This window comes from Neolamprologus brichardi, chromosome 7 (genome assembly GCF_056152115.1).
Source record: "Neolamprologus brichardi isolate AB-2024 chromosome 7, ASM5615211v1, whole genome shotgun sequence".
NCBI classification, from domain to species: Eukaryota; Metazoa; Chordata; class Actinopteri; order Cichliformes; family Cichlidae; genus Neolamprologus; species Neolamprologus brichardi.
In genome coordinates, this window is record NC_142110.1 from 36226651 (window position 1) to 36241319 (window position 14669).

Here is a 14669-nt window from a genome sequence, read left to right on the forward strand (position 1 = left end):
CTGTGTATTGTGTATTTTGTTGTACAGTTATTTTATTTTCAACTTTAATTTATATATTTTATCTTATTCTTTCCCAGTTAAATTTACCCTTCATTCTAATTTGTGTTGTACAGTTGTTTAATTTTTAACTTTAATTTTTATATTTAGTTTTATTTTATTTTATTCCTTCCTAGTTAAATTTACCCTTTTTAATTTTCATATTTATTTCCTATCTTATTCATAGCCTTTTCTTTTTTCTTTAGGTCACGAGCAGTTGTGTAAGCATTTCACTGCATATCGTACTGTGTATGACTGTGTATGTGACAAGTAAAATTTGAATTTCATTTGAATTTGTAGCCGACTGTCTAGGATCAATGTCAGTTTCACTGAATTGTAACTTAAGTAGCTGTTTGCTACAATACGTGTTAGCATCGTTTAGCTATCTGCCATCCCTCCTGCTTAACTCTGTCATTGACAGCTAGCTGCTGATAGTTAGTTCAGAGCATAGACAGTAAGGTCCAGAGATGACTAATTTCCAGCACACACGCCTGCACACACAGACCTACGGTGAATGACGCTGCATGTTTGTAGGCTTGTTAGTTACACAAAGATGGAGTCTATGACTGAAACGCTGAGTTGAGGATTAACAGAAACATCTGGTTAGCTGTTCTTTAGCTTATCTGCAAAAAAAACTGAAATACTGAATGTAAAATAATTGCAATGTAAGAAAAGGGAGATATTTGCTCTGTTTGTTGATGTCTGCCACCATAAATCACTGCAAACTTTGATGTTAACTAGGATGTCCTACATTTTGATGTCCTTGTTGATTAGCTGCAATCACAGCATTATAGTGGCCACTGATAAAACTCCTTTCTTGACACAATACAATCATGAAATAATAAATGTTTTCCTCAGAGGTAGAAACATTTCAAGGTGAACAAGGAAATTGGTGATTATACGCAAGAAAGGCAAAAGGTGTTTCAAATGCTCTCCAGCTTCTTGGTAAGGGAACATGCATTCTCCAAAACCATGTGAATCAGCTATGATTACAGGGCTTGGTGCATATTTTTCTTCATGTTTGTATCTTTGACAGGTGAAACACAATAAACAACAACACCAGACATGTGGTGTGTGTGCCGGTGTCTGCCTCTTATAACCACAAATATTCTCCTGTGTTTTGAAATCTCAGGTGATCTTGTGACGTGATCACGCGCCCAAACACTAACAGGTCACCTCAACAAGAACAGATTCAATCCTAATGATTTAGTTACCATAGAAACATGAAATGATTTTTGTATTATATGATTTATTTATTAAATTTTATGTGGAGTGAATAAATAAAAGTATATTTACGGTGGCCCCTAGAGACAAAGCACGTACAAACTCCAAAGCACGTACAAATTCCAAAACACGTACGAACTCCAAAACATGTAAAAACACCTCACATCAGTGGTGTGGATGACTGTAGTCATAGAAGAGTAGAGCTGTAGCAGGTGGTGTGAGAAGGAGGAGGAGGTGGTGTATTCTAGTTAATGCAGTACTGACACACTACACCAGAGGGCGCTGGCGCTCCTTATTGTAATACAGTTACTGTGTGCAGTTATACTTCATACATAATCTGCACTTATTTCCATCAGACATGCTGTCAGTAAATGATTGGTTTCTATTTATTCTACTTCCTGTTGACTAGTTTGATGACAGTAAAACAATCACAGCTGACTGTGTGCTGATGTAAACTGTCACTGTTACATTCAGTGTGTGTGACATAATGTTAGTGCAGGGCTGATAACAGCCTGGTTCTGTTAGAAACACATGAACGTGTCCATAGATCAGTGTGTGTTTAACATGAGAGCTTCAGCCCTGCTGATGTGTTCAATAAAGACATGTAGGAAAACTGATGAGACTCTGAAATAACTCTTTATATTTATAATGTAACTCTGCATCAAAAGAACAACAAAGGATCCCAGACAGGTTTATGTGAACAAAGACGATTCTGATGTTTCTGTGTTTCTAACAGTTTGACATTATTAGTAAACAGACTGCAGTGAACAGGATTTATAAACAGCTTATATATAAAGATATGACAGCTGTTTGACAAGTTTATCACTCTGTGTTTGGACCTGATCAGTCCAGCTGTTTACTTGAAATATGTTCATTTACTTGTTCTGTTATATTTATGTTCTTGTCTCTGTTGAAAAACACATTTTAATGTCCCTCAGATTTTTCTCCCAGATGAATAAATATAAAAATGACACAAACTGACTGCAGCTACTTTTTGTCCTTTCTGTCAAAAACCTTCATGTGACTCATGAGAGACACGTTTCAGCTGTTTGTGACAGATCAGAGGCCAACAAGTCATTTATAACACTTTCCATCATTGTTTAGCACAAACACATGTTGACACAGCAGCGGGGCCGCAGTGAGAGTCAGAGCGAGGAGATAAAAACTCCTGTTTGACCACAGCCTCAGTTTGTTCCTGCAGTTCAAACACTTCCTGTTGTTGACTGGGTGGAGTCAGGAAGCCAGCGAGGCCCTGCAGGACTGAGACTGCAGACTGGGACGTGCTCTGTGGTGGAGATCAACAGCATCACTGACTGTTTCTGTGAGGACACCATCATCCCAGCAGGGCTGTTTCCCAACAACAAGCCCTGGACCATCAGAGACCTGAAGCTGCTGCTGAATGAAAGAAGAGGATCTTCAGGTCTGGAACAAGGACGAGCTGAGAGTGTTAATAACGTTACTAATGTTCAGTTACACTTTACTAGGTCACATCTGTGACACACGTCACTTAATTAAAGAAGGAAATATTGGCTCTGTTTTATCTGCTGGGCCCAAAAGTGACACCCCGTATTTAAACTGCTATTAATAACTTGTTGGTCTATAATATGTGAAACATGTGTCAAATGTCTCCATCATGAAAGATATCAGGTCATCTTGAGCCACAAAAACATTCCTATCATGAGGTAGAAGCTGGAATCAGTTTGTTGCAGACGTTTATATATCCGATATTTATCCAGTTAAAAGTTGAAATTCAAAAATGTCTTTTCAAGAGTCGTCTGTCCAAGAGGAGCAGAAACTGCAACAAATATAACAACAGCCATAGCCAATATTGGCTATGGCTGTGTGTTTTCTTGTTTACATTTTGCAGACCACCCCACGTGACTTGTCTGAACACGGAGGCCAGTCCAGCCCAACACTACCAGAGAAATCTCTTATCGAAACGGGGGTGTTAAAAAGACCAAAGTGTGAGGTATCAGGTAAACGGGATGGGTGCCTCAGCACATATAATGGGATGGAACTGGACTACGTTAAAGGGTCCACAAGCTCATGCACGTTTGACTTGTGTGAGGTCATTCATTGTAAAGGGGCAAATAGCAGCTGGAGGGGATATGGTGTGTGGGTTTGCAGCCACCGTGATATATGCACGAGGGGAAGGAACCCTCACTCCAGTCGGGGGATCCGCCCTGTGCTGGGGTCATATACTGCAGGGCAGTGGTGCGCTCCTGGCTGGGGGAATGTGTTGAGTTGGACAGGAGTGCGGTGGCAGCCACATGTGCCTGCAGGACAGAAGGGAATAGCAATTCAGAGGGATTTTTCTGCTTCTCAGAACCCTATCACCCTTTCTCTAGGTCCGTGGAACACTCTGCCCAGGTCAGATAGTACGGGAGGCGTGTTCTATTTGGTTATAGGGGTAGACGTGTCGGGAACTGACCCAATTGGGGTAATTAGAATAAACCTAGTCAATCCCGAACCTGAGCCAGCCGTAGGAGAAACGATCACATCCAAAATTAACAACACAACACACTCTGGTACAAAAACAACATGACAATCGGGAAGTGGGCCCTCACCTGGAGCCCCAGAGGAGCAGGAACCAAGGGGTAGAAAAGTTCTGATGGTTGACTACACAAGGTTGAAGCCTCAGGACTTAATTGAGCGTGCCACCGGTTTCAGTGACAGTAACCTCTGGCTGGACTGGGTGGCTCAAAATGCTAGGGAACAACATGTATCTGATTGTGTGGCCTGTGCTTCAGCTAGACCACGTTTGTTCACGGAGCCCGTACCACTGTATCAAGAGGACAGGTGGGGCTATGACTGTATGTTGAGGTTGACCAGGGAAGCGTTGAGTACTGGCAACTGCACTGTTTTGTCTAGTTTATTCCCACCAATTGACAAGCAGACACAAGCTGGACCATTCATGCCGAGAAAAGACAACTACACGTGCTTTAAGTTCTCTACAGATAAGGTAAGATACAAGCTGGGAGAGATTGACCCCAGCTGGTGTTCTGTAACACTCACAGGGAGGACCAACAACAATAGAAGTGACTCAAGCACTGTGATTGGAACATGGGCAAGAAGTGGGCTGTATTATTATTGTGGGCAGAAAACTATTTTGGTTCGTGTTCCTCTGAGAAGTGTAGGGACGTGCGCAATGGTAAGACTAGGAGCTCCACTTATGCTAATTGGGAACAAAGTAAAGGCCATACCACAACGCAACACACGCACATTGGCAGCCAGACGTAAGAGACACATTTTGGCAAAGAGAGGGACACAGGGGGCGCATGCTTACGACCCTATAATGAACTCACCTACCTGGATTGACTCAATAGGAGTTCCAAGGGGAGTTCCAAATGAGTATAAACTAGTGGACCAAATAGCGGCCGGGTTTGAAAATCTACCAATAATCTCTGCTCTCTTCCCAGTGACCCCAAACCAGAATGTAGACAGAATTAACTATGTTCATTATAATGAGCTGAGACTCTCTAACCTAACCAGAGACACCATGGAGGGGTTAGCAGAACAATTGGGTCTGACCCATCGCCCTGCACATGTTGTTGGCGGAGAAAGGGGGCGTGTGCGCCACGTTTGGCGACCTGTGCTGCACTTTCATCCCGAACAATACTGCCCCAGACGGCTCAGTAACCCGAGCCCTAGAGGGACTGAAAACTCTGTCGAAGACCATGCATGAACATTCAGGAATCGACAATCCACTGGAGGGCTGGATGACATCCGTGTTTGGACAATGGAAGGGGTTGGTCATGTCTGTGATGCTTTCTATTGTTGCTTTTCTAGGTATTTTGGTCACCTGCGGTTGTTGTCTCATTCCTTGTTGCAAAAGATTGTTGGAAAACGTAATTATGAGGGCAGTGGACCCCGGAGCGGTGACCCCGGTGTCCATGATGCCATTGATGGAGCTAGAAGTAACTGAGTGGACCGAGGAGTGACACAACACGAGGTGTGTTGACGTCTCCAAAGGAGACGTCACGAGAGGAAATGTGTAATTAAAGAAATTATCTTACTGCTACGATATAATCTACATCATTAACATTGTATTAATAATATAACCTACAGCATTAAGATGGCATTAAGATGTTTAAACATACTGGCACCATATTAACCTTATATTACAGGTGCGGTCATAATCATTGTATACACACATTGCATTTTGTGCTTATTAAAGAGTTGAAGCTCAGTCAATTAATTAAAGGTTGTAAGCCTCGTTCGGCGCGATGTCCGGACGATCTATTGTGTAAGTGACTTGGAGCTATAGAAGGTTGAAACTGCATACACGCCTACAAAACACATATAATACATATAATCTAGAAACAGGCCTGAGCAAAGGCCTGAATGTATTCAGCTTCTTGTTGCATTTGAGTTTGCTTAGTAACAGGTGACAGAAGATGTGCCAAACAGGAGGACAAGTCCACGGGGACCTTAAGGGCCAGAAATCATCGCCATATTTGGAAGAAGATGTGAGAAAGAGGAACTTCGGTGTCTGCATTTAGCTCTTAAAATTGATCATTGACTGTAAAAGATGCAAATAATTTTCTTATAACGCGAGAAGGGGCGTTAACCCTGACATTATAAAAGCAATTGTTGGTGTATTTTTGGGCGAAGAAGTATGCTGATGTGATGCTGTGTACTTCCTCCCACGCGTGTGTTCTTAATAAACTCTTCATCTGATTGCACTCTTCTGGGCCTCCATTGGTTTGTTTTGTGCCACATTTTTGAATTCAGGACAGCAGTTTTGTAGGAATGGGGTCTAAAAGACACGTTGATGGTTTGGAGGAAATAATTATTGAAGTTAACTCAGAAAGATCAATTGGAGAAAAAAGTCTAAATGAATATCAATGGTACTAAAAGTAGCTGTAGATAATATTACATCTGCGGGATGATTATTGGTCATTTTTTCTCTAATGATAAAAACTTTATTTGTAAAGAAGTTCATGAATTCATTACTAGTTAACGTTAAATGGATAGTTGGCTCAACAGAGCTCTGACTGTTTGTCAGCCTGGCTACAGTGCTGAAGAGAAACCTGGGGTTGTTCTTATTTTCTTCAATCAGTGATGAATAGTAAGATGCTCTGGCTTTGCGGGGGACTTTCTTATAAAGCAACAAACTATTTCTCCAGGCTACATGATGATCTTCTAAATTTGTGACACGCCATTTCCTCTCCAGCTTACGAGTTATCTGCTTTAGGCTACGTGTTTGAGAATTATACCACAGAGTCAGGTACTTCTGATTTGAGGTCTTAGTTTTCAGCAGACCTACAGTATCCAGAGTCGTACGTAGTGAGGAGGTAAAATTATTAACAAGATAATCGATCTCTGTTGGAGTAGCGTTCAAGTAGCTGCTCTGCTCTGTGTTGGTACAGGGCATTGAAGATGATAACAGTGGTTGGATTTTATTCTTAAACTTAGTTACAGTGCTTTCAGAAAGACATCTACTGTGATAAAGTCTACTCTCCACTGCTGTGTAATCAATCACTGTAAATGTTATCAGGAAATGATCAGACAGGAAACACTGTTAAATGTTCAGTATCTATGCCATATGTTAAAACAAGATCTAGAGTGTTGGGGTGGGTGGGTTCTTTTACATTTTGAGAGAAGCCAGTTGAGTCCAATAACGGATTAAATGCCATGTTGAGGCTGTCATTTTTAGCATCTACATGGAAGAACCTTCAGATTGGAGGTCATGTGTTCTTCCGGTATGATGGCACCTGTGTTTGGCTCTGCCGCTGCCGGTTGTAGTGTGTTGCGCTCTACTGCTGTTGTGTTGTTTTTTTTCTGCTCTACTGTTCTTAATCAGTTTTAATGATGTATTTGCGGCCCTGGTGTGTGATCGCCTGGCTTTGCTATCCATCCGATCCTCTATGATGCCACACAATGTCTCGTCGTCCTCTGGCATTTTCCACCCTCCTCCATTAGCTGGATCCTCGTCAGGCGATTTCAGTGGTCCCTCTAGACCACGGAGAAGGAGAGGGAGAAGAGGAGGTATTCAGGTAAAGCTCAGGATGTACTGGCGGCCTGGTTTGGCTGGTAAGCGACGTCGAGCGTGCGTTGTCTCCTGTGTCCAGAAAAGCTCCATGGAGGGCGACTTGTTTTCCACGGCCCTGTATGGATACGCTGGTCCCGGCTCTTTGAGACCGTGCCACCTCAGGAGGGTTTATCCAGACTCTTCTGCGGGTTGGCTTTTTTCTTCCCTCGGTGAGTGGATTCTACGAGCGTGACGGCTCGAACCCTGTGTATTTACAGTGGGGCAAAAACGTATTTAGTCAGCCACCGATTGTGCAAGTTCCCCCACTTAAAATGATGACAGAGGTCAGTAATTTGCACCAGAGGTACACTTCAACTGTGAGAGACAGAATGTGAAAAAAAAATCCATGAATTCACATGGTAGGATTTGTAAAGAATTTATTCGTAAATCAGGGTGGAAAATAAGTATTTGGTCACCTCAAACAAGGAAAATCCCTGGCTCTCACAGACCTGTAACGTCTTCTGTAAGAAGCTTTTCTGTCCCCCACTCGTTACCTGTATGAATGGCACCTGTTTGACCTCATCATCTGTATAAAAGACACCTGTCCACAGCCTCAACCAGTCAGACTCCAAACTCCGCCATGGCCAAGACCAAAGAGCTTTCGAAGGACACCAGGAAAAGAATTGTAGACCTGCACCAGACTGGGAAGAGTGAATCTACAATAGGCAAGCAGCTTGGTGTGAAAAAATCAACTGTGGGAGCAATCATCAGAAAATGGAAGACATACAAGACCACTGATAATCTCCCTCGATCTGGGGCTCCACGCAAGATCTCATCCCGTGGGGTCAAAATGATCATGAGAACGGTGAGCAAAGATCCCAGAACCACACGGGGGGACCTGGTGAATGACCTGCAGAGAGCTGGGACCAAAGTAACAAAGGTCACCATCAGTAACACACTACAACGGCAGGGAATCAAATCCCGCAGTGCCAGACGTGTTCCGCTGCTGAAGCCAGTGCATGTCCAGGCCCGTCTGAAGTTTGCCAGAGAGCACATGGATGATACAGCAGAGGATTGGGAGAATGTCATGTGGTCAGATGAAACCAAAGTAGAACTTTTTGGTATAAACTCAACTCGTCGTGTTTGGAGGAAGAAGAATACTGAGTTGCATCCCAAGAACACCATACCTACTGTGAAGCATGGGGGTGGAAACATCATGCTATGGGGCTGTTTTTCTGCCAAGGGGACAGGACGACTGATCCGTGTTAAGGACAGAATGAATGGGGCCAAGTATCGTGAGATTTTGAGCCAAAACCTCCTTCCATCAGTGAGAACTTTGAAGATGAAACGAGGCTGGGTCTTCCAACATGACAATGATCCAAAACACACCGCCCGGGCAACAAAGGAGTGGCTCCGTAAGAAGCCTTTGAAAGTCCTGGAGTGGCCTAGCCAGTCTCCAGACCTCAACCCCATAGAAAATCTGTGGCGGGAGTTGAAAGTCCGTGTTGCTCGGCGACAGCCCCAAAACATCACTGCTCTTGAGAAGATCTGCATGGAGGAATGGGCCAAAATACCAGCTACTGTGTGTGCAAACCTGGTAAAGACCTATAGTAAACGTTTGACCTCTGTTATTGCCAACAAAGGTTATGTTACAAAGTATTGAGTTGTATTTTTGTTATTGACCAAATACTTATTTTCCACCCTGATTTACGAATAAATTCTTTACAAATCCTACCATGTGAATTCATGGATTTTTTTTTCACATTCTGTCTCTCACAGTTGAAGTGTACCTCTGGTGCAAATTACTGACCTCTGTCATCATTTTAAGTGGGGGAACTTGCACAATCGGTGGCTGACTAAATACTTTTTTGCCCCACTGTACGTCCCTTAACTCGAGCCTCTGAAAATAATGAGGCTTCTAGCTCACTGAATATTGCGCTTTTTAACGCTCGATCTCTCTCTAATAAATCATTCTAGTTGAATGATTTTATATTATCTAAAAAACTAGATTTTTTATTCCTGACTGAGACCTGGCAGCAGGATGTAGACTACTCGTCACGTGCCCGGATGGCTATACTTTTATTACCCAGCCTCGGTTGTCTGGTCGGGGTGGTGGGCTTGCCGTGGCTTTCCAGGACCGTTTCTCCTGCCGCTCCGTGAAAACTGGAGTTTTTGCTCGTTTGAGCTGCAGCTGCTTAAAATTGGTAACAAGGATCCTTTCTACTGTGCTGTGGTGTATCGTCCACCTGGATATAACAGGTTATTTTTATCGGAGCTCAGTGACTTCTTATCCGCTACTATGAGGCTGTCTAGAGTGCTTATAGTTGGGGACTTTAACATTCACGTTGATGATGACTCCGACCTATTCGCCAGAGACTTTATGAAATTATGAATTCTTTTCATTTTGCCCAGCATGTGTCTGGTCCTACACACAGCAAAGGTCACACACTGGACCTTGTTTTTACTTTGGGTTTAAATATTGATTTTATTTGCTCTGAGGACATTTTTATTTCTGATCACTATGTTATTGTTTTTAACTTGTCTTTTAATGAGCCTTTGTCCCCCGTCAGACGGATGATTAGCTCTCGCATCTTAAACTCCTCCACAGCGGAGAAATTTGTGGATGCTTTTAACTTACAGCTATCTCCTCAAAATGGTGTTGATTTCTCAACCAGTCTTTTTAATAATTATTGCCTTTCTATTTTAGATGAAATTTGTCCGGTTAAGACGAGGAGTGTTTCTGCCTCTAAATCTCCTCCTTGGCTAAATGACAGTATTCATTGTCTAAAACGTGATTGTCATAAAGTGGAGCGCAGGTGGAGGAAAACTCATCTAAATGTTCACCTCCTCTATCTTAAGGACCTTTTAGCTTCTTTTAATAATGCGATCAGAGATGCGAGGGCTGCCCATTTCTCACACTTGGTTACAAAGAGCAGAGGCAATCCTAAGGTGCTATTCAACACCATTAGTGACATTGTTACTCCGGCTCTGCCTGCGGCCCCTATTTTTTCTAACGAGGACTGTGAACATTTTCTCTCTTTTCTGATTGCAAAAATTCATAACGTGAGAATGAGTTTTGCACACTCACCTGTTATCTCAATCTCTACCCCATCCCGGCCCATTATCTTGGATACTTTCTCTCCTGTTTCACTACCTGAGCTAGTGAAATTAGTGAATTCAGTGAAAGCTTCCTCCTGTTCACTTGACATTATACCTGCATCATTATTCAAAAATGTCTTCCAGTCTATTGGCCCATGTGTGCTCACTTTAATCAACTCTTCACTGGCATCTGTATAGTTCCGGTTTATTTTAAATACGCTGCTATTCTCCCACTTTTAAAAAAACCTCAGCTTGACCCCTCTCTTTGGAGCAGCTACAGACCTATCTCTAAGTTACCATTAATCGTTAAGCTTCTAGAAAAGGTTGTGGCTCAGCAGCTTATGGCAGCTCTGGACAAACATGGCATTTACAATAAGTTTCAGTCCGGTTTTCGTCAATTTCACTCCACGGAGACAGCTCTTCTTAGGGTCTCAAGTGATATCTTGATGAATAATGATGCAGGAAAATGCTCTGTTCTACTCATGTTGGACCTCACATCAGCTTTTGACACAGTTGACCATCACATCCTCATTGAAAGGCTGAAAAAATGGGTTGGTGTATCTGGAACTGCTTTAGAGTGGTTCTCCTCTTATCTCCATCACCGATCCTTTTCTGTGGCAGTCTCCGATTTTAGGTTATCCTCTACCTCCCTTACTTATGGTGTCCCTCAAGGGTCAGTTTTGGGGCCTTTATTGTTTTTAATTTATCTTCTCCCCCTCCAGCATATAATGGGCTCTTTTGAGGACATTTCTTATCATTGTTATGCTGATGATATTCAGTTGTACGTTTCTTTTATGCCCGAGGATTTATCTAAGCTTCTGCGTCTGAATGATTGCTTAGATTTGATCAAACGTTGGATGGCTGCAAATTTCCTCCAACTCAATGAGAGGAAGACCGAAGTCCTCGTATGCGCCCCTGATAGGTTTCTATTGCAGATAGTGAAAGCCCTTGGTCCTCTCTCACTTTATGTTAAATCCTCTATCAGGAATTTAGGTGTCACCTTTGACTCGAGTCTCACATTGGATGGGCATGTGAAATCTCTGGTTCGGTCTTGTTTTTATCATTTAAGAAATGTGGCTAGGCTAAGCCCGGTTTTATCTCGCTCTGAACTCGAGATTGCTATACATGCATTTATTTCGTCACGCTTGGATTATTGTAATTCGCTGTTTACGTGTCTAAGCAAAGGTTCTCTGGATCGTCTGCAGGTTGTGCAAAATGCTGCAGCTAGGCTTTTGACAAAATCCTCCAAGTACTCACATGTGACACCATTATTATCTCAGTTACACTGGCTTCCTGTTAAATTTAGAGTCGATTTTAAGATCCTGGTCTTGACCTACAGAGCTGTGCACGGACTGGCACCTGCCTACATCTTTGATCTGCTACAGCCCTATGTCCCTAGCAGGTCTTTGAGGTCATCTGATCAGGGCTTACTTGCTATAAAAAATACTAAGAGGACTAAGGGTGACAGAGCTTTTGGCACTGTGGCCCCTAGACTGTGGAACTCTCTCCCCCAAGCATTAAGAACTGTGGACTCAGTAGCTGTTTTTAAAAAACAACGCAAAACGTACCTTTTTAAAACTGCTTTTGGTTAATTTTTTGCCTGTTTTATTTTCTCTTTTTAAATCTTTTTATGACTTGTAATCTTATGTGCAGCACTTTGTGATTCTGTCTTGAAAGGTGCTATATAAATAAAAATGTATTTATTTATTTATTATTATTTATGTTAAAATCACCCACAATAATTATTTTATCTGAGCTAAGCACTAAATCAGATTAAAAAGTCTGAGAAATCAGACAGAAACTCTTTGTAAGGCCCAGGTGGACGATAGACGATAACAAATAAGACTGGTTTGTGAGTTTTACAGCTGGGGTGGACAAGGCTAAGCATCAGGCTTTTATATGAATTAAAAGTCTGTCTTGGTCTTTAGTTGATTAACAGGCTTGTGTGAAAAATTGCTGCCACACCACCCCTTCGGCCTGTGCTTCGAGGTTTATGGTAGTTAGAATAACTCAGTGGTGTTGATACATTCAAACCAATGTAATAATCCTGCTGCAACCAGGTTTCTGTAAGGCAAAGTAGATTGATTTGTTGATCAACTATTAGGTCATGTACTAACAGAGACTTGGAGGAGACAGACCTAATATTTAATAATCCACATTTCAGTATTTCACTCTTTGGTTCAGATGTGGATACTGTACTGTTCTTTCTTTGTGATTTTTTATGTTTAAGTTGTTTATTGCAGCTTTTTAGTTTGTTTTTTGTTTGTTTGGGAGCTGACACAGTCTCAATGAAGAAGGGATTTTAAGACGCACTGACGATGTTTGAGAAAATTAAAGGATTTTAAGTACGCCTTATAGTGCGCACAATACAGTAGTCTCAAATGAGGATTGAAGCCTTTGCTGTTTATTAGATAAGCCACATGCTTTATGATCCCTCAATACAATCAGATTCTGCTTAGAACTGTATTCAAAACTATTGAGCCAATATTTTCAGCTTCTTTGGCTGAAACATTTTCACATGATGAGCTTCTGTTAGGTTCAATATTGAGGAGGGGTAGAGGAGGTAATCAACTTTCATAATAACAACACTGGTCCGGCCGGGTGGAGTCAAACGATGATTTTAATGACACGCGTGGGAAGACCGCCACTGTACACAGACAGCGCCGATCCCCAACTTACAGAGCATAAGCAGGTGTTTTATACCTTTCAGGGCTTAAATTTACTGACGCCCTTAAACGTCACTCAGATACAGTTCATACATAGGTTTCAAAACCACAATGACTTAAGACAGTTTAAAATAACATTGTCTCCATCTCCACAGCAGATGCTTCCTGTCAACATTCTGACTTTCACTTCCCGTCTGGAAACCAAACTGCTCCTCTGTTTGCAGAGACAGCAAGAAACTATTCCTCTTTTATAGAGACAATTTTAGAGTTACAGGCAAACATGATTAACCTCTCACCTATAAATGAGATAAAGTCTACTGTGAGTTTGTCAGCATGAACTGCACTCAGTTTCAACTTGTAACCTTTTCCACCAGACAGAAGGCCAGCACATACACATTTCAGATTATAACAAGCATTCAAAAGCATTTAGGATTATAGATTCAACTCAACAGTTTAGAGTGGTTATAACTGCACCTGTAATAAAGGCTAATTGGGTACCAATATGTTTAAACATCTGAATACAATATCAATACTGCAGATTGTATTATTAATGCAATGGTAATGATGATGATGATTAACAATAGCAGTAAAATAATTTCTAATCCCTCACACTTCCAATGAGTGAAACAGTAAGAGCATGTGGAGAGTTTGGAAACATCCCATTAAGAAAGACAAATCAAACATTTGGATTCATTTTAATGAGCTCAGACTTGTTGAAAATGCAGAGGAGCTGGTTGTGAACTGAGCTTCAGAGAAACACAGCATATCGATATTCACGGTGAAGCTTTGAGTGGAAAAAGACAGAGAAACAACATGTGGATCCTGGAATTATGGGAGCTTCCATCTTTAAAGGATTGAAGATGAAAAAGTTTACAAGGAATCATTTAGAACAGTTTCAATCACCAACTGATTGAATCCATGAATCTGAAAACGTGTTTCCGAGTGAAAGAGACAGACATGTACAGACTGAACTATCTGTTCAACAATCAGAGTGTTTCTCTAACAGGAGGACACTCTTTACACCCAACTCAGCACAGGGACACTGAGGAACCAGGAGACCAGAACGTAAACCCAGGATAAAGAGTTTCAGTGAATGTGGTGTTGAAGGTGTGGAGGTGGATCAGAGTGTCAGAGGAGACTCTGTAGAAGGACAGAGTGCCAGCAGAAGAGTCCACATACACTGCTATTCTGTTAGAGACAGAGGAGGAGGAGGAGATGGATGTTTCTCTGCTATTGTGCCTGACATGACGAGGACCATCATTAGTGCAATACAGACTCCAGGACTGATCATTGTATCCAAAACCACAGTAGACACTGTCTCCTTTCCTTCTGATTCTTCTGTAACTCACTGATATATAAACTCTTCCTCTCCACTCGACCTCCCAGTAACAGCGACCAGTAAGACCATTTCTACATAGCAGCTGAGGATCATAATCAAATCTGTCTGGATGATCAGGATATGACTGAACCTCCATTACATATGTCACCTTCCTGTTGTTGTCAGACAGTTTGAGTCTTATGTGTACTGTGTTTGTGTCAATTGTGAGTTGACAGGAATCTGATGGAGAGAACAAACACAATCCAGCTGCAGTTATTGATCCATCATCTGTTCATTGATTGACACTTTGATGTGAATGAGTGATGTGACAGTTTGAAGATGGTTGAATGTG

At 41.9% G+C, this 14669-nt stretch overlaps 1 protein-coding gene and 1 pseudogene across 5 annotated transcripts in view; one reads left to right on the forward strand and one right to left on the reverse strand.

The window, feature by feature from the left end:
• The window catches only part of LOC118453508 (NACHT, LRR and PYD domains-containing protein 3-like), a 454485-nt gene that overhangs the window by 36201 nt on the left and 403615 nt on the right, over positions 1–14669 (forward strand). The window lies entirely within an intron of this gene.
• The window catches only part of LOC102795943 (uncharacterized), a 128592-nt pseudogene continuing 127296 nt past the window's right edge, over positions 13374–14669 (reverse strand). Inside the window, exon 11 of the transcript XR_015719281.1 lies at positions 13374–14557. The product of XR_015719281.1 is annotated as an uncharacterized LOC102795943 (transcript). The remainder of the gene's footprint in view (positions 14558–14669) is intronic.